The sequence below is a fragment of the Lactuca saligna genome, chromosome 5, assembly GCF_052625555.1.
Source record: "Lactuca saligna cultivar CGN05327 chromosome 5, ASM5262555v1, whole genome shotgun sequence".
NCBI classification, from domain to species: Eukaryota; Viridiplantae; Streptophyta; class Magnoliopsida; order Asterales; family Asteraceae; genus Lactuca; species Lactuca saligna.
The window spans coordinates 110021689-110045745 of record NC_136421.1 but is presented as its reverse complement, the minus strand read 5'-3'; the positions used below and the strand labels follow the sequence as shown (position 1 = coordinate 110045745).

The 24057-nt window shown below is 38.8% G+C and overlaps 1 pseudogene; it reads right to left on the bottom strand.

Annotated features, from left to right (window-relative positions):
* The window catches only part of LOC145045592 (uncharacterized), a 65567-nt pseudogene extending 55361 nt beyond the window's left edge, over positions 1-10206 (bottom strand).
* Positions 10207-24057: the final 13851 nt, after the last annotated feature.

The following is a 24057-nucleotide window of genomic DNA, read 5'->3' as shown; positions in this document are numbered from 1 at the left end:
ATGCCACCTCACCATTAACTAAAGGACTTCCATGCAAGAAACTCATATCTCCATGCAAACCTCACCTCAAATATCATTTCTTCTTCCTCTCTCTCTCTCACTCTCGGCCGAGCAAACACACACACACCACAAAAATCTCTTCCAAACTCTCTAAGTCTAGAATAACAATCCTCCCTCCTTCTTCAAAATTTTCGTGAATCTAAGAAGCTTTCAAGAGGATCTTGCAAGTTAATCATCATCTTAGGTATGTTTTTACTTATATCCATGATCTAGCTACTTCACTCCATCAAAAACCTCTTCTAAATCTATTCCAACTTGTGATCATGCACCTTAGAAGTCACCAAACTCGAGATCTACCAAGGAAAGGTGCTAAGGCCGAAAAATCACTTCATTTTCTTCCATCTTTTCTTCAAAAACCGAAAGCTTCAAACAAGGTGAGCTTCATACCCCCTATTTTCGGTTTTCATGAGTTTTTTTTTTTTGGGGGGGGGGGGGGGGGAATACAAGTGAAAGTGTAGATCTATATGTATTTTGTATGCTTGGTATGATTCCATGCTTATATGTGTGATTTTTGTGTGTTATAATGTTGGATCTAGTCATAAAACCCCTCAAAACCGAGATATACCTCTAGTTAAAAGATTCTAGCATCAATTATGCTTCTACATACAAAGTATTTCTAGAAAAGTGGTTATATGGTTTAGTAACAATTTCTTTGAGCTAAAAACACCATTTTTGGACCTAAAATGCGAAAAATACAAACTTTAAGGGCCTAAATTGACAAATCACGAACTTTGATGGTTGAACTATGTCAAAACAGTTTCAATAAAGAAATTTCTGGAAATATACTTATTTAGAAGATTAAAAACATAAACTTCAAGCTTAATGGGCTAAAAATGACATTTTAGGCCCAATGAGGCCCATTATGCGAGATTTTCTGTTTTGGAGGGTCAAAACTGCATTTTCCTATAAAATAGTGGACTATAAGTGTTCCAAGTCCTTTTCAAAGGTTTAAAATGCTTTTTAAATTTAAAAAGGACTAAAGTTGCAAAAAAATTTCAAATTGGGCCAAAATTGTCAAACTTTCGAAAAAGAAGGGTTATAGCCGAGAAAAACTGAAATTCAGGGACTTAAGCTATTTTCTATGAAAAATATGCTGGAAAATACTTATTTCAATAATTTTTAGTATTAAAATGTCAAGAAAATTGATTTAAGGACCAAACCGGAAAGTTTTTAAATAAAGGGTTGAAAAAGTAAATTTTTACAAATAATGAGGGGCTGAAAACAGAAAATTCTCAAGACTAGTTCAATACATGCAAATTGATCCAATGATGATACCACAATTATCGACGAAATACAATACATTACAACACCAAAAGTCGTTGTCAAATGAATTGGTTCGGTCTCGAACCAAAAAAAAAAAAAAAATCCGAAATTACTAACACGACAACACTATGACATTACGACATTACTATAACGATTGGGAAGTCACTATACATGCGAGTGTGCACAGACGTCTACGCACCACCTTTGGGCCCCAAAAGTGTAAAATCTTGTTCGTTGAGCCTAGCTAGCCCAATGACCTGATCTTAAGGCCCGAAGACCTCTCTCTTACGAAGTGTTGGGTTTCACCGATCCGACATAACGTAAAAGGACTTTCAATGGCTTGTATACTACTGGTCCCCAAGGGTCCTTTGGTATTGCTAGTAAAGTCTACCTTTTCATGCGAGGCGGGTCTGGGACCCCTCGTACCTTTTATCCCCAACCGGCTAATGGAGTTATTGAGGCCTTCGTGTCCTCGTTCTCTTCGGGTGTGGGACTACACGTAGTCAGGGCGGTTGGAGAACGTGATTAGTACGGACGACGCTTTCGGGATCGTTAGTATCGCTATAGACTAGTCGTTTGTATAACGTGTGTTTGTAGCAAATAATCACGCTCAACAATAATCCAACGTCGCCTGGTACCGACAACTTCACACGTTGCAATTGTTTCAATGTACGAACTAGGAAAACATCGGGTTTTCCTAGGGTATTTCAATACATACAGATTCGGAATACACACAAATTTTAAATGAACAAATTTTACAAGTATAGAAACAAACAAGCATACCTATGGATCTTCACACATTTTTGACTTTACTATTTTCAGAAAATATCGGATTTTCTGGTGTTTCTCAAAACATTACAAACATTGGATTTCAAACATTACTTATGAACTCACCAACATTTCATATGTTGACGTTTTTTTTCAAAATACTTGTATTCTCAGGTAACAGATAAAGTGGAGGATGAATTGTACTCTTTAACGTTTTACTGTGGTTTAATTTAGTAGCAAACAATTATTTTTGAGAATGTCATGTTTTGGGAAGAATGTAATGGATGTAAATGCTACCAGTTGTATCATTCCAAATGTTGGTGATGTATAATGTTATGTTTCATGTATATGCAATGTGATGGTATTCAATTGAGTCACGATAGCCCTCGGATGTTTCCGCCGTCTGGTTCGGGGGTGTGACAAGGATGGTCAAGGCCGAGCATCAGAAGCCACATGGTAAGCTGCAGTCTTTGGAGATTCCCATGTGGAAATAGGATCAGATCACGATGGACTTCATTACGAAGTTGCCCAGGACACCTAAGGGGTTGTCTCTCGCCATGGATTTTCTCGCCATTTCTTTGCCATACGGGAGAGTTCGTCGGCCGTGAGATTTTCCGACATGTACGTTAGCGAGATTGTCTCTCGCCATGGATTTCTGGTCTCCATCGTTTCCGATCAGGATACCAGGTTTACTTCCCGTTTTTGGTAGAAGTTTCATGGGAAATTGGGTATGCGGTTGCACTTTAGTACAATGTTCGATCCGCAGACCGATGGACAAAGTGAGTGAACTATTCAGAAACTCAAATATATGTTGAGGGCGTGCGTCATTGATTTCGGAGGGAGTTGGGATTACCACCTACCACTTGAAGAGTTTGCCTACAACAACAGGTATCACTCTAGTATTGGCGCCCCGCCTTTTGAGTTATTATATGGTAGAAGATGTAGAACCCTAGTTTGTTGGGGTGAGATTGGACACATAGTGATGGATCGGACGGAGGTAGTCTTTCTGACTACCGAAAAGATCTAGCAGATCAAACAACGGCTGCAGACCGCTCAGAGTCAGCAAAAGGGTTACACTGATAGAGGCTGATTAGATTTGGAGTTTCAGGTTGGTGACATGGTACTTCTGAAGGTCTCGCCCTGGAAGGGCATGATCCGTTTCAGGAAGAGGGGAAAATTGGGTCCCCATTATATTGGGTCATTCAAGATCATTACCAGGTTTGGCAAGGTGGCTTATAGGCTAGAGCTACCGGAGGACCTTAGCCGAGTTCACAGCATGTTCAATGTTTCGCAATTGCAAAAGTGTGTTATGGACCAAGAGGCGATAGTATCACTGGATGATATTCAGGTTTATGAGTGCCTGAATTACGTGGAGAGGCATGTGGCCATCTTCGAGAAGAAGAAGAAGATTTTGCGGAAAAAAGAAATACCTTTGGTGAAGGTGCAGTGGGAATTTCGAAGGGGATTTGAGTGTACTTGGGAGCTGGAGGCAGAGATGCATGAGCATACCCGACATTGTTTGCTCCAGCAGACTTCGTGGTCGAAGTCTAGTTCAAGTGGAGGTGAATTGTAATGCCTCGATTCTCAGGTATGGATTTAAATGAATGCTATTTGGTTTCGAGACCTACTCGACGAGTTTGTTGCCCTACTCGTCGAGTAGCAGCAAGGTGGGATCGCGTATTTAGTGGCCTACTCGCTGAGTCCATAAAGGGACTCGACGAGAAGGAGCTGGCAGATGAAACCCTAAATCCTAGGGTTTTGCACCCTATTTAAGGAAGCATAAGCCTCCTTTGGCCTCTTTTCAATGCATTCAGAGCTCAGAAAACCCTAATTCATTGGTGCTTCATCCTTGTGTGTCTAAAGCTTTGGAGAGGAGATCTTTTGAGAAGAAGAGCTTAGAGGACAAAAGGCTAGGGGCAATGAGTTGTGGGAAATCTGGAATCTACCTCAGATAGCATCATTTGGATGTATCAAGTCGTCAACTTTACTTCATTCTTCTTTTAGACCTCTTTTGGTTGAGATCTAGGGTTTTTATGGTTTGCTTGAGATGACAATGTGGTATATGAGCTAGATCTAAAGTTGTAACTTCAGATCTGGACCCTTCTTAGGTTCTAGAGTCATAAACCCCGAATGTGGTTATGTATGAAGCCTCTTTGAAGTATGAAACCCCATTGTGAGCTTGGATATGACATTTGGAGCCTTTGTAGCTATGCATGCACGTAAAGTTTGCAACTATACATGAAAATCATGCCTTATAAGCTTGGATCTATAATTTGGAGTCACTGCATGGTGTAAAAGAGTCTGTATGGCATAAGGACTGAAGGAACTCGGCGAGTCGCAAGGTTGACTCGGAAAGTCTCATGAAGATGAGCCTGGACCCGATGAGTTGGATGAACTACTCGGCGAGTTCGATGAAGATTGTTGTAGACTCGATGAGTTGGATGAACAACTCGACGAGTCGGGTGAGATTTCCCCAATTTCTGTATGTGTGTGTAACCATTGAGTTCCAAGAAGGAAAACTCGACGAGTGGCCATAGAGTTTGATCGGATAAAACATGGGTAGATTAAATAGTTGTTGTGTGATGAAATAAAATGATGAGAGATAGGTGAGGATAGGAAGGTGATAATAATTAGGTGATGATAGATAGGTGATGATGAATCGCTGATGTAGGTTGAAAGATACCATAACCTTCTCCGACAATGTGGAGCTGTAGTCATGTACTAGAGTATAGATGGCGACCACAGACTATTCTAGACAACCCCATGGAAACACCAGCAGGATCATAACCTGTAGGTGATGAATTACGAGTTCACGCGATTTTGTAACTACATATTAATGTGATGATAATCTAAGCTTAACTATGAATTACCAGTTCAGACAATGTTGTAACTATGTATTCATGCGATGATACTCCAACCCTTACTAGGCGCGTATCGAGGGGGTAATCCCCGAATCATTACTGTCTATGTGATGTAGGCAATGATCCTTAGGAAAAGTTCATAGGAACGAACATATAAGGAAATGTGATGTAAAGAGAAGAGAGGTAAATACGATATAGGAGATGATAATTCTTTAGGGAATATTAAATGAAGAATATGTGGATGGACAATCGGGTTAATTGTTTGACATGTATTATATAAAGAAACAAATTAACTATATTATTGTGGGTTGAAAACCCTATGTACCCACCAGGTTTCAAACCTGACCCACTCTGTTTATTTATATCAAATGTGTTAATATGAAGTCACTTTACATTGAGAGATTAATGAGATATAAATCACTAGTGATAATGAATGTAAATTCTGTTTATGCTTGTGTTTCTGTATTGACGATGACATCCCAAATGTTTTAAAATGAATAAGAATACTTTTCTTCGGAAATGCTTTGATAACTTATTTATCATGTTTTACTGGGAACAAATTCCGCAACATTTTTTTATTAAAATAGGCACTTTAATTTTTATAAAGCATAAACAAAATCGGCCTTTTCTGGCCACAAAAACAAGGATGTTACACACACACACACACACACTCTCTCTCTCTCTCTACTAATGACTCATAAAGTAATGATGTGCATTTTCATGGATTAGCATACTGTTGGATTAGTATCTAAGTCTATAACTATATTTGGTATGTACTTGACCCGATTGACATGGTCCATTTAGGGTGCATGGCATCATGCATTTGGATAGACTAAAATGAGAGAAATAACACTTAAGGCTTATTAATATATTATAAGTTCTAATATATTAATAAGATTATTTAATTAGTATTGATCAAGAATTAATTTGGAATTAATTAAGTGATCAAAAGGAGACTAATCAGATATATGGTTTGATTGTGTAAATCATCCATACTTGTATAGTGGGCTAATACTCCATGGATTATCAAGTTGGGCTAAAACCCATAGGATGCTCCATGCTTTTTTAGTACCCATGGATCATGGAAATGAAAGGCCATGACAATTAGGGTTGACATGGTGTAACCCTAATTGTGACACACTATATAAACATCTTATTCTTCCAAAAACTCGGCCACTATGAAGAATGGTGAGGGCTAGCCTATTTCATGAAATGTCTCATTTCTCTCATGTTTTTCTAAGTGTATTTGATGTTGTGTGAACCATTTGAGGTGTCACACTTGAGGCACTAGGATCTTAAGCTCCATGGAATCAAGCTACATAAAAGGTATGTCTTCTAACTTGCTTTATTAAATATAAATCGATGTTTTGGTATCCTAGTTAGGATAATACCTTGGAATCTTCATATTTGCATTTATAATAGAGAAAACATAGATCCAAGGTATTTACGGTTGCATGTACACTTAGGAGTGTTAGAATGCTCAAAACCCAACAGTGGTATCAGAGCCTAGGCTTGTATTCTTGTTATACTCGCAAAATCTGCTTAAAATCGAAGTTTTTTTGCTGTCTGGGCAACTGACTCAGTGAGTCCATCTGGTGACTCGATGAGTCTATGCCTTAAAAGTGTTCAAAACGATCTAAATCATTGAGTTGGTTCATGCACTCGATGAGTTGGAGCCCCAGACAGCATATATTCGACTGTTTTGGCTAGAATTCGACTATGAACATTACCCTAAGTTGTTTTTCAACTTATAAACCTATTTTTCATGTAGTAATATTCATGCTAATCCAATTTCAAAGATAATTGACATTATATTCATGTTTTGTATTAGATTAATGGTTACGCTAATTACATGAAAAAGTTTGATTAAATTATCTTGTTCTTATGAGTTGCTTAGATTTACAAAAAAATTATATCAAATTGGTGTTTTTCAATTCAAATTAATCTAAGAGTTGGTTCAAAAATATGTTTTTGTAACTTGTCCTCATGTTATATGAAAAGTAACATTTAAGATTCATAAAACTCATAAATATTTCCATAGGTTATGAATAAAGAAAAGTCATATTCTTTTAATAGTTTAAAGTCTTCCATAACTTGTCCTCAAGTTATGGAACTTGAAGAGGTTTTTGAAATAAAACTACTTTAACCACATAAGTTATGGAATTGAATAGTTTTGAATAGTTTCAAAACTTGCCCTCAAGTTTTGGAATTTGAAAAGTTTTCCCTTATGAATACTTTAATTCCAAGTTAAACCCTTAGAATTTTAAAAGTTAAAATTCTACCCTTATACTTTATAATATTGTAAGTTTATTATACATATATATATATATATATATATATATATATATATATATATATATATATATATATATATATATATATATATATATATATATATATATATAAGAGCAAGTCTTTTTACCATTAGTAGGCCCCATTCACAAAGTCGGTCTATTAGGGAGGTATAAGGTTACTATCTATAAAATGGTAGTTTAATGGGTGTCCACTCTCACCCACCGCTTCCTTGACTGGTGGAGGGTCATTATCCGAATAGGTAGCACAAGAACTATAAATCTCCCTTCATTAAAAGTATTAATGATAAATACTAAGTAACAAATCTCTTATTAATACCCAATCTTAGTTACTTCAAAAAATGTGAATTTGGTGCTAACCCATGAAATTACACTTTGCACTTTGCTTAAGTCGGTTAGTTGAGCACGTGTGGGTAACCGACACACTGGCTTGATTTATCAAGGTAGGTAAAGGGTAACTTAATATTTATCATAGTATCGGTGGAGCGCGTGTGGTTAACCGACACATCGATTGAAGGGTAAATAGTAAGGGTACCAAGTATATTTGCATGGTTATTCACACCTTGTGTTGTGATCATCAGCATCACAGTCACAAAACATAAGAGGGCACAACCGAGATTAAAACATGTCATTGAAAAGTTCAATGAATCTCAAAAGATCTAGGAGTTTCAAATCCAATTAAAACCTAATAAATTATTTCATTTTTCATGGTGGAAATTTATGAATTGTCATTCGCCTACCTTCAAATATTCTATAGCTTGGATTACGGCATCCCTCTTCCAAGTTATAAAATATTGTGTTGGGTCCTAGCCTTAATATTCCATATTGGGTGTTATATTAAGAACTTTAAATCAACTATCTTGAATATCTCCCAAAAGATGTCAGGTTCTGACATCTATGATCTTCTCAAAAACTCTTGGAACAAGCTTTCCTAATGAAGATGATGTTCCATGGTTGGAAAATGAAAATCATACTTATCTTCCTCCACCTCCTCCAATTATTCTCCCTAACCCACAAGTTCTTGAATAGTTCAAGGTCACTCAAGACCTATTAGCAATAAAAGTCTATGTGTGCTCACATATTGGAGATGAAGTAGCATTTTAACAAGCCAGGAGAGTTGGGTGTCAAAGTCTTGAGAAAGTTGGATGTTCAATCACTTTCTATGTCACATAGTGAGTTCCTTTGGGACTACTATGGAGCAGACTATGACATGACCCTTAATGGTCTTATCTGTCTGCTTGGTGCTTCTGAATCAGCAATGATTCGGAGGACTAGTAAAGCAAATTTTATTAGAAGATCAACTTCCCAAACTTCCATGGACATTCACAATGGCAAAATTGGAGATTTAGAAAAGCTTTCTCTTCCCAATGGAAAGGGATCGACCATAATCAACTTGGTTTACCAAATGGTAAAGAGAAAGGCTAAGTCTGAGATTGTCCCATGTACCATTACTAAAGAGTACATAAGTTTCTATTTCCAAAAGGAAGGGGCATTGGTTGCGAAGTTGACAAATTTACCTGAAAGATTATAAGGATGGTAAAGTCAATAAGTTTGACTCTACTTCAGGTAAAGTCCATTGTCTAACTCTATTAAGTTCCTATTTGGAGATCCTTATTATATGGTGTGACTGGGTCACATGTTCATGCTTTAAGAATCAAAGATAAGTGAGGAAGCTTAAAGGAAGTATATGATGATTCTGATCGCGAAGATGGATTTCAATCGCATGGTTTGAAGATCAGATTTTTGAGCTACTACTTAGCAGTTATGATCGATTGCTAGGAAATATGTAATAGCATAGTTTTTATTTAAAGTTGCATTGTAAGGATAAAGTTTTTCCACATCTTATAAATAAATAAAAGTTTGATTTTATTTTAGTTTATATCTCCTTGCAATGGCTTTTATTGGAAAATTTGGTATTTTTATGTTTCTAGCAATAATGGAATTGTGAATTCAATTCTTTCATTTGTGGCAATGTCTAAATTTACCAAATAAGGAAAGATTCTCATCATTGAAGTTTCAATTGGACTGAAACTTGGAATCATGCAAGTTGTATAGTATGATAAAGAGTCCAGTAAATTGTTTGGTCTATGCTTTCAGTGTATATTGTTTTGGCAAGAGTCTGTAATACAGTTTATGAGTTGTTTATGTCTTTTGGTCATTTTGTGGGTTCACGACCGTAAACTGTGTTTATGACCGTAAACACGTTTACGGTCGTAAACCCTGTTTACGGTAGCAAACTCAGTTTGTGGTCTAGGTCATGTATGAATAGTGGAGGAGTTGGCCTTTTGTTTGTTGTTGATGCATAGCAGTTCACGGCCGTATTCTGAGTTGTACCTAACGATTTATTCAATATAAACATGTGCAAGCTCGGTTTCTTTTCATCTTGTTCTTATTCTGTTATTGTTTGTTGTTTGATTGCTGGTAAAGATCCTTATCTAGACCTTACAATTAGTATCAGAGTAGTAACCGGTGTCAAGCTTCATTCAATCGGGAGTTGAGCTTTCTGGAGAGTTTACTACCAATCGTAAATTGTGAATTTGCAAGAACCATAAACTCAAGAATCGTAAGTTCAGAAACCGTAATCTCAGGAACTGTAAACTCAAGAACCGAAAACTCGGAAACCGTAAATTCAACGATCGTAAACTCAGAGACTGTAAACCCTGTTTATGGTTGTAATCTCATCAACTGCAAACAATTTTTTGATTTTAATTTTGTGATTTTAAATTGCTTTAATTTCACATGGAATCTCAAAACATGACAGTACATCAAGAACTTGACTCCATCATGGGAACAACTTCTCGGAATCCTCAACTCTTGAATGCTGAAGGCTTTTCAGAATGGAAATACCGAATCGAAAAGTATATTAAAATGAAAGACTTCAAGATTTGGCGCAATATACTTAGATGACCAATTCGAATCACTACAGTAGCGGATGAAGTCATTGTCGACAAAGAAATTGAAAATTATATGGATGAGGATTTCGAAAGGGTTGAAGAACAGGAAAAAGCTCTTGCTACGCTTACAATGGCATTATCTCCAGAAATTGCTCATGGATTCTGTGAGTATACATCTGCGAAGGCACTTTGGGAAGCTCTAATTGAAGTCTATGAGAGTAATGAGGATATAAAGAAAATTCGTCAGGACATGCTTCGAAAAATTTTCAACATGTTCAACTATGTCCTGGGCGAAAACTCTTGAGAATCAGCTCCAAAGGTTCATTACTCTCACTATAGAAATGAGTTATGCAGGTGTTTCACTAACATCAGAAATCAACAAGATATTGTTAAACTCTCTTCCAAAATCCTGGGACATGAATGTCTCAGTGATTAAGAGAACAAAAGACTTAAACAGGTTGAGTTTGGTAGAAACAATGGCTATCATCAAGGCTTGTGATCTTGATGACAAGCAGAGGGAGATTAATCATGTAAACTCTTACTCCACTGCAAATCTAGGGATCCAAAACTCAAACAACAATGCTTTTTCAAGCTTCACAATTGCACAAGTTCCTCAAGTTACCCCAACTACACATGTTCCACAAGTTCAACCCTTCATGACTCATCAATCGAGTAAATCTACATCCTATGTTTCCCTTTCCATGCCACAAGCTCAAGTCTATCAACCACAGTTATTGCCTCAGCAAGTTAATCTCAATGCTGGATCATATAATGGTGTGCCTTCTCAGTCCCATGCTTTTAGCTCTAAGATGTCAAACATGAAAGAAAAGGAAGAAAATATGGCTCTTGCCATAGGATTGGTAAACTGCTACAATGCTTTCATGGCTGGAGAACTCTCTCCAAACCTTTCGTTTGCCAATCTCGATCAGATTCATCCTGAAGCTATAGAAGAGATGGCTATAAACTGGCAAATGGCCATGGCTCTGTTCAGGGAAAAGCAGTTCTCCAAGAAAGTGGCAAAAACAAGTAGAGTGTGAGTTCTGACAAAAAGGTTGGGTTTAAGAAAGGCAAACTTCGCTGCTACATTTGCCATGAGCTAGGGCATTTTGCTAGAGAGTGTCCAAAGTCTGACAAAAGGGAAAATGTCGATCGAACAGTGGTGCCAGTTACCTATGTCCACAGCAATAACAAGGGATCCTCATCTACCAACCAACCAGTGAAACTAGCAATGGTGGCCCAATCCTTTGATTAGGAAGATCAAATTCAAGCCCTAAATATCTCAGGACCTAAAAATACCTTTCTGGCCCATATCAAGGATTGCAAGGAGAAAGAGATGGAGGCAAATCCCGAAGAAGAAATGATGAATCTCCACTTTTCCTTTCTGGTGCAGACTACTTTTGAGCCATCCAAGCCCGAGGTATGTGAATTTGGTTGCTCTTCATCTTTTGCTAAAACTATTAAATATTTGCGAGAATCAATAGAATTAATTAAGAGAGAGAACCAGGACTTGAAATATGAGGGATACACCCTTAGGAAAAACCAAAAGCGCTTAAAGACTCAACTAGAAAATAAAATAAATGAATTTAGGAAGTTGCAAGAGGACTACAGCAACAAATGTGAGACTATGACCATCTCAAACGAAAATTTGAAGTTGTGTCCACTGAACTTGACTCATTGAAAATATGTTTTGAAAATGCTGAATTTAATTTTAAAAAATATGATGGGTCAAGTGAAATAATTGCAAAAATGATTGAGGGACAAATGCATTGGAGAGATATCACTCATGGAAATCAGATAAAACTTGGATTAGGATTTGTGAGTGTCCCCCCTCCCTTCAATCATAACTACACTTCTATTCCCTTGTCTCAAAAAGAAATTGAGAGAGAATCTTACATGGTTTATGGAAAGTCAGCTTCTGAGCAGGCAATACAGTCAAATGATGAGGTTTTAAGTACTAACGTTCCAAATTTGAGTGCAGATAAGTCCATAGCTAAGGGGGAGCGAAGAGATGAAAAGTTTGATTTTTTTGAGTCTAGTGATAATGATGTGTCAAAGATTGGTGTTAGCTTATGTACTGAGTCCACATTAAGCTCGAAATTAGACAACTTTGTGTCTGGTGGTATCGTTTACTTTGATGCTAAGACTGCAACTGATAATGATGTGTATGCTAATGTTTCTATGTCTACACTTTCCACATCTGCTTCAAAATCTTGTGATCATTCTTGAAAATGTGAAAGTGTTGAAAGTAAAAATAAAAGAAAGAAATCTATCAATAGCAGTGCCAAAATCATTGATAAGAAATAAACTTGTTTTAACTGTGGCACTGTTGGACATATTGCAAGAAACTGTTTGAATCGAATGTTTGTATCTCACACATCAAGAAGAGGAGAGAACGAATTTCGAGGACGGTCTTCAACTAGAACATTCCCCAGAATTCATTCTCAAAATGGTGACTTAAACACAAAATCAAACAAGAAAATGGCCAATTTTCAAAAGAACAAACAGGTTTTTCAAAAATTCAACAATAGTTTGCCAAAATCCATTCAGGCTAAGCCTAAGTCGATTTCGTCAAAAAGAAGGAACGGATCTTCAAACTCTTCGAGTAGAAAATCCACTGGCACGAAGCAAACTAATAAATTTTCTAAACCTCACCTTCAGTGGATACCTCAAAATCTCATAAAAAGGAAAAATCAAATGAAAAATCTATGAAAGTTATGTGTCAACCCAGGACTGTGATGACCTGGGTCCCTAAATGTAAATAATTCCGCTCATCGTGTAGGGGAAGTTGTAGAGGAATGTCGTTAGACCCTGGTATGTCGACAACGGCTGCTCCCGGCGCATGACCCAAGATATATCCCAATTACACGACCTTCAGATATTTAATGGGGGATATGTCTCTTTTGCGGGAGGTGAAGGAAGAAAGATAACTCAAAAGGGAACTGTTTCAAATGGAGTGCTGAATTTTGAGAATGTTAACTATGCCCCTTAATTAAAACACAACTTGTTGAGCGTATCTCAGATCTGCGATAAGGGATATTCAACTCATTTCACAGATAAAGAATGTATGATCTTAAAGCCAGGCGTAGTCATTCCGGAAGATTGGATTCTTTTAAAATCTAAGCGGGATTGGAATGACTACATCATAGACATGAACAGTAATATCCCCAATGAGGTCACTTCCCTATTCTCCAAAGTCTCAGAACAAAATGCGATGTTTTGGCATCGTCATCTCGGTCACGCTAATACAAAGAACCTGAATCGGCTTGCAAAGAACGAACTGGTCCAAGGTCTACCTGTCAGAGATTTCCTTACATTTGGAAAATGTGTTTCCTGTGCTCAAGGAAAACATCATTGGAAACCACACCTTCTAAAGCAGATCAACTCCATTTGTCATGTACTCGAGTTGTTACACATGGATTTATTTGGTCCGGTCAACGTTCTCAGCATCAATCGCAATTCATATTGCCTCATTTTGATAGACGACTACTCTCGGTTCACTTAGGTTTTCTTTCTATCCAACAAAGCCAAAATCGCCGACCTCATCAAAAGATTTATTGTAATGATCGAGAATCAGACCAACAACCGAGTGAAAGCGTTGCGTACTGATAATAAAACAAAATTCAAGAATGCGGTTCTTGACCATCTTTGCACCGAGAAAGGGATTGTGCGTGAATTCAGTTCTATTCACACACCACAACAAAATGGTGTTGTTGAACGCAGGAATCGAACTCTTAAAGATGCTGCAAGAACGATGCTTTGTAACTCCAAACTTCCACTGTTCTTTTGGGTGGAGGCGATTAACACGGTATGCTACGTTCAGAATCGTGTGCTGGTCAACAAAGCCAAAATGAAAACACCGTACAAAATTGTATATGGAGACAAGACATCTATCAGCCTTTTCCGAGTGTTTGGCTGCCCTTGCACCCTTCTCCACTTGGAATCCAACCTCAAATTCAATGCAAAAGCTGATGATTGTTATTTTGTTGGATATGTTGCTCGAACTGCGTACAAGGTTTATAACAAGAAGACAAAACAGATTGTGGATTCTTTCGACATTCGTTGGCTTGAAGAAAATGAGACAGATGCTAGAGTAGGTCCAGATTGGTTATTTGATTACACATCTATTTTCAAATCCTTCATTGTGTCATCAGGTAATCAAGCAAGGTTTGTGTCTAGTTCGAAGATCATTATTGATGACGAAGAGGAGGAAGTTATCTACAATCACCTCTGGTCTCTTCTGATTCTCCAATGGTGTCCTCTGTTCACACTGATTCTTCTGAGTCCTCTCCTCAACAATCTTTTCCTGATGTTGTTGTTACGCCTCTAACTGCTATGGAAAGAGAGTTCATGAACCAAGAGACTTCCGCTGTAACTTCAAATCTGATGGAACTTCTCTTTCTAGAAAGTATTGCTGAAGAGTTTGTAGTAGATCCAAAAAACGAACATTGTTCATCTACCGTGGATCAAATAGCAAATGACATAATGGTTAACATCCATAATCTTCGAGTCTCTATCAATGACATTAGCTATGAGATCCCTGCACGCATTCAGTGCGACCATCCAATAGAGAACGTCATTGGATAGCTGGACGACGGTGTTCAAATGCGAAGTCACAGTGGAGACGTTAATACATGTCTCTACTATTGCTTTATTTCTCAGATAGATCCCAAAAATGTCGAAATGGCTCTGAATGAGCCCAGTTGGGTTGACGGCATGCATGAAGAACTTAATCAATTCGAGAAGCTTGGTGTTTGGAAGTTGATGGAGCTGCCAAAAGGAAAGAAATATCTTGACACCAGATGGCTCTTTTGGAACAAGCAAGATGACTCAGGTGTAATTGTGTGTAACAAGGCAAGATTAGTGGTTCACGGGTTTCGGCAAATTGAGGGTCATCGGTACTCTACTACTTCACAATTGGTCACATGAGAAGTTACACTTACATTTAAAGAAATACACTAAGACTTAAAGTCTTAACTAAAATACTAAAGTAATTAAAGATCTACTACTAACTAAAGTTACAACACTAGTACTGTTAGCAAGCATAACTTTTCTTCATCCGTACTACTTACATGAGATTTATTTCTACACTTTTACAATTGAAGGTTTCAACAACATTACTTTTACACACTAGAAAGATTGACATACAAATGTACTTTCTAGAAAATATAGGATTTTCCAGGGATTTCTACTACTCATAAATACAAATTTCAGTTTTACACTATAATTTTGCAAACACTTTTATACTACAATGACAATAAACTCTTATGAACTCACCAGCTTTATGCTGATATTCGTTTTCAAAATAACTTGTATCCTCAGGTCAAAGATAGACAGGTACAGGGTAGCCTTTGGAAGAAGATAGAGCATATACAAGACACCTGAGTATGGATGGCACACCCTATTCATCAAGTCCATAAACAATGCCGGTGCGTTAGTCAGTCCGAAGGGCATCACTACGAACTCGTAGTGCCCGTAACGAGTTCGGAAGGCTGTCTTCGGAAAATTATCCTCAAGGACTCGTAACTGGTGATACCCGGACCTAAGATCAATCTTGGAAAACTAACTCACCCCTCTTAGTTGTCGAATAGGTCGTCTATACGAGGAAGAGGGTAGCGGTTTTTGACCACGAGTTTGTTGAGCTCCCTATAGTCGATGCACATACGGAACGATCTGTGTTTCTTCTTCACGAACAAGACCGGAGCTCCCCACGGTGAGAAGCTCGGTCTTATAAATCCCTTGCTAAGTAGCTCGTTAAGTTGACCGGATAGTTCTTGCATCTCGGCAGGCTTTAAATGATAGGGCGACTTAGCTACGGGGGTAGCTCCTGGGACTAGGTCGATTCTGAACTCAATCTGACGTTTAGGAGGTAAACCTGGAAAGTCTTTTGGAAAGACGTCACGGAAATCGCATACAATAGGGATGTCTTTTGGATCTTTCACTTTCTGGCTTGTGTCGATGACGTGTGCAAGAAAGGCGCGATATTCCTTGCGCAAGTACTTCTGGGCTTGAATACTTGAGATGATACGAAGACTCGTACCGGGTTTGTCTCCATAGATTAACAGAGTTTCGTGATTCAGTGAATTTAGGCGGATGGCTTTGTCGAAACATAGAATATCAGTGTGATGAAGACTCAACCAGTCCATGCTGACAATGACATCGAAACTCTTGATCGAGACCGGTATGAGATTGATTGGGAATGAATGATCATCTAACGTGAGGGTACAACCTATGTAGATTTCTTTAGAGCTTTCGGTCTTTCCGTTAGCTAGTTCTACGATGAATGTTTCTTTTAGTGGTTGCGGGGGGGTTGTTTAAGTAAGTGTTTAAAGTTTTGGTTTATGAAGCTTCTTTCTGCACCACTATCGAATAAGACACAGGCATAAGAGTTGTTGAGAAGGAACGTACCCGTGACTACTGTGGGGTCCGCTACTGCTTCATTGTGGCCAATATCGAGTAGTCTTCCGGTTCCTCCCGCATTCCCAGCCTTCAGACAGTTCTTCTTGAAATGGCCCACTTCACCGCATCCATAACAGGTCTGGGTCACTCCCGAACTAGGGACTTATGAGATGAGTTTGGGTGGGGCTATGCAAAATCGAACAGTATGGCCCTTCCGGCCGAATTTGGTGCATTGCAATTCACGGCAGGGGCCGGTATGGTGGAAGGGGCACTTGGGACACTTGGGTAGGTTCCCAACATAAGCTTTCGCCGGCGCAGAAGTAGCAGGAGTGGTGGCAGCATGGACAGCCACGGTCTGCTGGTTTTTGGAAGAAGATTGAGTTCTTTTGCCCTCCTTCCGATCCACACGTTTCCTCTTGTTGTCGGATGCTTTGGGTGGTACAATGGCAGTTATAGTTGTTGTTGTTGGAGTAGGAGGTGCTTCATGATCGATCAACCTGTGGGCTAACTCCTTGGCGCTGTCAAAGGTTGTAGGATGGGAGGATAGAACATTTCTTTGATACGGGGGCTCTAAACCCCAGATGTATCATTCGATTTTCTTTCTCTCCGAGGGGATCATGTTGGGACACATAGCCGCCAAGTCACAGAACCTAGTTGTGTAAGTTGTTATGTCAGTCCCTTTCATCTTGAGGTTCCAAAGTTGTAACGACCCGTCTCTGGTAAGTTGTTTCCTTGTTATTTATTTAGAAGTTTTCAAGAGGGACTCGGCGAGTCTATAACCCGACTCTTCGAGTAGAGGCGGGGATTTCGAGCACGTGTAAGTCGGCGACACGACGAGTCTATATTCGGGACTCGGCGAGTCCGCCTGCCAGGAAGAAACCCTAAATCCTCAGGTTGCTAACTATTTAAGCAATGTTTTGTGCCCCCAACTCGCCTCCTTCACCCCGAGAGAGCTTGTGAGAAACCCTAAACCATTCCTTGTTTAATTAAAGTGTTATTGTGTGGATTCTTGAAGGATTGAAGAAGAAGAAGAAGAAAGGACCAAAAAGTGGAAGTGTAGAGCAAAGATCGAAGGCCAAAGTCAGAGTTCATTCAGGTGTGTCTCGAAATTATTTTGTTATGTGCTTAAAACATCCATTAGAACACCTCTAAGGCTAGTTTAATGTATTTTCCAAGCTTTATAGTTGTATGGATGCCTTCTTGGATCGAGATATCCCTAGATCTGTTCATTTAGGAGCTTTAGAGCCCTAATTTATTCCCCTTTTCGAGTTGCCTTGCATGTGAACCCTAGATCTAGCCTTTATTATGCCTTTTGAGCCTTTTAATCTTCATGGATGCTTATGGGCACGTAAAGATAGAATCTTTACGTGTTAATCGATCATATGAAGCCCAGATCTAAAAGTAATATGCGCTGGATTCAAGCATAATCGAGTTTTTAGTAACTGCATGCATGCAACTCGGCGAGTCGTTCTTCGGACTCGGCGAGTCGAGCCGCGAGTCCCCAATTTTTCCCCTTTGAGTGATTCTAAGTGGGGACCAGTGAGTAGTAGAATGGACTCAGTGAGCCGGAGGTCAGACTCAGTTATGGAGGGACTCGATGAGTTGTTCATACAACTCGGCGAGTCTAAGGCAATTTTCATAGATTCAAGAACAACTCTTCGAGTTGTTCATACAACTCAACGAGTAGGATGCAGATAGCCTGAGTTCTAGAATCGAAAGGGAACTCGTTGAATTGATGCCATACTCGACGAGTAGCAGCGAACAGGGTTGAGAAGTGAGAGTAGGGACTCGGCGAGTTAGCGGCCCAACTCGGCGAGTCAGGTCCACTGTAAGTTGCCTTTGACCAGGAAAGTTGACTTTAGCCAGGGGTAAAAGAGTCATTTTACCCCAGTTCAGTTATTAGTATTTGATTGAGTGTGTTTGTGGAATTGTAGCCGGGGAGATACCGGAGCAGCAACAGATAGCTTCCAGAGCCATACACTCAGCAGCCGGTTCACGAGGTGAGTTTCCTTCCAGTAGGAACGGGTCTAAGGCCACAATGCCGGCCCGTTTAGCTAGCAGTAGTTTCCGGACCTCGGTCCGATGCAGTAGTTAGTATGTTTGACTCCTTCGTGGCTCAGACAGGTTTGTGTGATATGTTTTGTTGTGTTAGTTGATATGTTTATGCTATGCTATGTTCAGTAGTTCCGGACTTCTATCCGATGCAGTCAGTTCCGGACTTCGGTCCGATGCAGTCAGTTCTGGACTTCGGTCCGATGCAGTTAGTTCCGGATTTCGGTCTGATGCAGGAGGCAAGGCCTCAGTAGTTCCGGACTTCGGTCCGATGCAGAGGGCAAGGCCTTGGTTAGTTCCGGACTTCGGTACGATGCAGTTTCCGGACTTCGGTCTGGTGCAGTGGGCAAGGCCCAATAGTTGTTTTATGTTTGTATGGTATGTGGTAATTTGGGGGAGCTCACTAAGCTTCGGGCTTACAGTTTCAGTTTTGGTTTCAGGTACTTCCGCAAGCAAAGCGAAGAGCTCGTGTTGATGGCATCGCACACAGCACAACTTCAGTTTTTGTCTTGGGAGATTGTTTTGATACTTTGTTTGATTTGATACAATTGTATCACAGCATTTTATTATGGTTTGAGATATTTGAGGTATGGATTTATGATATGACGTTCATCATATGATTTTATTATTAAAAAAAATTGAGTTGTATTATGGGATGTTTCAAAAGTTTCTCCTCAAGTTTCTGAATTTCTCCCCTAGGGCAGTACTCCCTTCTCATTAGGTCCTTCAGTGTGTCCCAGCCCATGGCATTGGCTTTTATCAAAGAGAGTGCACTGACGTAGCCATTCCACCATGTCAGAGCCTTGTTAGTGAGGGTGGCAGTTGCGAATTTTATTTTGCTCTCCTTGGGACATCAGCACATTTCAAAGACAGCCTTAGTTCTTTCGAACCACTGTGATAATGCTAGAATTCCTCCGGTACCATCGAAGAAGGTAGGTTTGCAGTTCATGAAGTCCTTATAAGTACATCCCTACACTCTTTGATGGACTTCACCAAATCTAGAGTTGCCACCGATCGCATCACCAGAGTTCGTTTGAGCTATGGTTGCCGTCACAACTGCGGTCACAACTATTTGAAACATCACTGGATCGAACTGCAGAGGAGGAGGATGTGGTAGAGGAGGGATTTGAGTTGCTGGTCTACCTCTGGTTGGGCGCTTGCGAGGAGGCATCTTTTACTGAAAGTTCATAGAATTGATAGCAATAGTAAGAGTCTATTGCAAGTATGATAAGAGTGTTTCATGGACTAAATCAACATAGTTCAAAATCAGAGAGAGAGAGAGAGAGAGAGAGTCATAGAAATAGAGTAGTTAATTGCCAATATTAATGATATTAATGATGTAATATGGGTTCGGGAAAAGTGACCTAACAGTAGGTCTTACATCAAATCATAAGGAAAATGTTGGCAGCCTAGAGGTCTAAATAGAGTACTTTCAAAGTCATGAACGTTTACAAACAAGTGCTCTATCGATCATAGAAAGAGAAAGGCTATTCCTTAAACAAAAGGGAAAGACAGGTAGACATATTCTACTGACGACGGGTATTCGTTGGGCGAACCCTAAGATCATCTAATAGGAGAACCACTTCCTGAAGGTGTCTCTCCTAAACCCTCTGACGTGCTCGGAGTTCTCTAACTTCGGCTCGGGATGCAGCTAGCTGTTGCTGCAGAGCCTTGTTGGTCCTCCTTCGCTTGTGTTGTAGAATCTTCGATCTCCATCAAAAGGTACCGGCTGACCCTGCTCATCGCTCCATCGGTTCAGGGTTATTGCCCACATAGGAGTGAGACCTTCAAACACTGGATGGGGGTTAGGATTTGTAGCGATTGGGGGTAGGTTGTTAACTTCTAGCTCGGAGCTGGAGCTATCGGAGAAGCCTTCAGCATGGTGATCATCCAAAGGGATCGGGTGATCATCTCCTGGCTCCTCGTCGAGCCAACCTCCATTGCCCTGGTTCGGATAATATGGATCATCGGGATGGTGGAAGCCATCCATGCTATCTACACGAGAAAGCGGGAAAGAAAAGGTTAATAGACGTACTAATCTAGGATACTTATAAGATGGATCATTATTAGTCGAGCCAATACTTGCATAGTGCATACCAATTACATGTAACCGAAGCAAGATAGTCCTTCAAATAAGAAACCCTAACTTCAGATCCCCAATCAAACAAGAACAGTAAATGAAGAAAAGGTCACAGATTCTGAGTCCATAACGCCCTAGTCACATGTAATCGTGATGTACCCACTTAGCAACTATTGTCCTACCAATAACGACCCTTTTAGTTATCACATATGTAGTTAGTAGAGTGCAGAATACTCCTATAGTATTCTTATTCTAACGCTTGTGGTAGTGTTGGTAAGTTTTCTGACTTGTTGCAATACCACAACCATTCTTAGACACATGCAAGTCACTCCTAGAGAGATGTAGTTGATCAGGCTACATCCACCCAGATGTGACTACATGTCTCTAAGCTTAATTGTGCTGTTCAACAATCTTTAATACTTCTGTTCTGTTCTAGAATGATGCTGACCCCTTTGTATTGGTGAATGTATATGTATATACTTAATTAAATATTTTAGTATTTAAAAGTATATATTCTTGGTCAGAGTGTTTTAGTCCCGAAGTGTTTATAGTTCGTATATCTTTTATAGGTTGATATACTTGATTCACTATAAACAATGCTCTGATACCAATCTGTCACACCCCAAAACTGAGAACGGCAGAATACGTTCTAGGGTGGAGGACTTCATGTACAGTATCATTACAATTGCATAATAGTAAAAACAAGAAACAACAACCATTTCATATATATATATATATATATATATATATATATATATATATATATATATATATATAGTGATAATAGTTACAATTGTGTTCTGTAAAGTATAATAGACACCAAAAGTATAACAGAATAAAAGATGAGTCTTGTATATGCTCCATCTTCTTCCAAAAGCTACCCTGTACTTGTCTATCTTTGACCTGAGGATACAAATTATTTTGAAAACGAATATCAACATAAAGCTGGTGAGTTCATAAGAGTTTAGTGTCATTGTAGTATAAAAGTGTTTGAAAACTTATAGTATAAACTGAAATTTGTATTTATGAGTAGTAGAAATCCTTGGAAAATCCTATATTTTCCAGAAAGTACATTTGTAAGTCAATCTTTCTAGTGTGTAAAAGTAATGTTGTTGAAACCTTCAATTGTAAAAGTGTAGAAATAAATCTCATGTGAGTAATACGGTTGAAGAAAAGTTATGCTTGCTAACAGTAGTAGTGTTGTAACTTTAGTTAGTAATAGATCTTTAATTACTTGGGGATTTTAGTTCAGACTTTAAGTCTTAGTGTATTTCTTTAAATGTAAGTTTAACTTCTCATGTAACCAATTGTGAAGTAGTAGAGTACCGATGACCTTCCCGGTCATGCGTAGTGAAGTAATGTAGTGCCACCCCTGGCCTAGTCGGCTTGGACTGTAGTTAACAGTCGGGATGTAATAGTGTCTGTTCTGTATAGATCTATACATATAGTGTTGCTTCTCTTTCGGGAAGCCCTAGTCACATGGTGTAAGTACAGTAGAGTACCTTATAGAGAGATAGTGTGATATACTTTGTATTAGTGAATTCTCTTATGCTTTAGTATAGTAGACTTTTAGTATAGTAAGTCGAGTGTTCTCTCATACTTGCACTATCTTGTAATATTAACAGTTTATGGTGTGTATAGTAGTAGTATAGGTAACTAGTAGTAGCCTTAACTATACCTATTATAGTTACATAGTGTATGTGAATTTCTGCTTTTGATCAACAGTAGTAATGAATAAGATAAAAACATTTGTATCTAAGACAAATATATATGATATATAATTAAGAATTCAACAACAGTCGGACGGACAACCAATACCCTAAAACCACATCAAACAAGAACAGAAAATAAGGCCAGCTATCGGTCCTAAGTCCTTCAAGTCTTATTTATATAAATATATTAATGTAGATATATTTTTATTAAAAGAAAAGTAGGTGAAACATAGTTTTGAAATAGTTTAACCACAATTTAACCTTAAAAATGCATTTGATAACTAGTTAAAATAGTTTTATTGATAAGTATCTAAAATTGTAGAGTAATCCCTTCTTGATGATAGATTGTAAATCACATATGGTTTGATAATAAAACATGTAATAATGTACATGTATCCCCCCCCCCCCTAAAACATGTAAAAACATTTAAAATGTTCATTAAGGAGTATGAACTCACTTGAAATGAGTAGATCGGGTATGAGTGTCGGATGAACGTTTGGTGTCAAGTAAGGACTTGTACACCCTTTATGACCCTAATAACATATGAATACCAATGTTTACAAGTAATTAGTGATTTAAACTCTTTTTAAAACATATAGACATCCTAGTGTGCTTACAGGTCTTATGGTTGAGTGCTAGAAGGTTAATGGGTTGTATGGAAAGAGTGTATGACCTCAACTTGGAGTTTACTCTCCTAAAACCCACTATAAGTGAGTTCACGGTTGGGAGGCCACATCCCCCATGAGTTTACAGCCGTAAACTCGTGGGAGGAGTGTTTTTGAATGATTTCAAGTTTCATGTGGATTCGGAAATGGTTCTAACGAATTATACAAGGCTATAGGGGTGTTTAAGGGTCCAAGAGTATACTCCCTTGGATTTTACGGCCCAAAGGCCACTCCTTGGGAGTTTACGGCCGTAAACCCTAGGGTTTATGGTAGTAAACTCTTGTACACCCCATTCCTTGATTTCTAGGCCTTTGGTTTAATTTCTAACAATTTCTAGTAAAGGTTATAAGTCTTTTTAGGGGTTTAAACCCTCATTTGGCATGATTCAGGAGAGTTTACGGTGTAAGCATATGCTTGGGCTGTAAACTCTATTGTATCCCTCAAATGTTGGTGTTTAAATGTTCTAAGTCCAAAATAGCAAGTCCCTAAGCCATATCTTAAGTCCAAGGGTGGTTTGGAAGTGTTTTGTGCTTGTTTTACATGGTTAGAGGGTGTTTACGGCCTAAGCATGTGCTTGGGCTGTAAACCCCCTTTTATGCCCTAAAAATTGTTGTTTTGCGGTTCAAACACTTCTAGGTTAAATCTACAACTAGTTTCTAAGCTCAAATGGGAGAAATTCGGGACTTTTGGCATCTTTTTAGGGGTTCACGGCCTAAGGAGGTTCTTAGGTCGTAAACTCCTTTTTGATGGCCATTTTGTGTGATTTTTGAGCTATTGCAACAAGAAATGATGTTAAGAACAAGTTAGGGTAGAAAATCTTACGTTTTGGAAGCGGAAACTTGCGGTTTTGAGGCGAAAACAAGCTACAGAGAGAGAGAATAGAGAGAGAGTGGATCTAGAGTGGTGAAAACCTTCTATGAAGTGTTCAACTCCCTATATATAAGTCTCGGGTGTTGTACCCGGTATACGTGTGCCCGATACTAAAACTTAACGA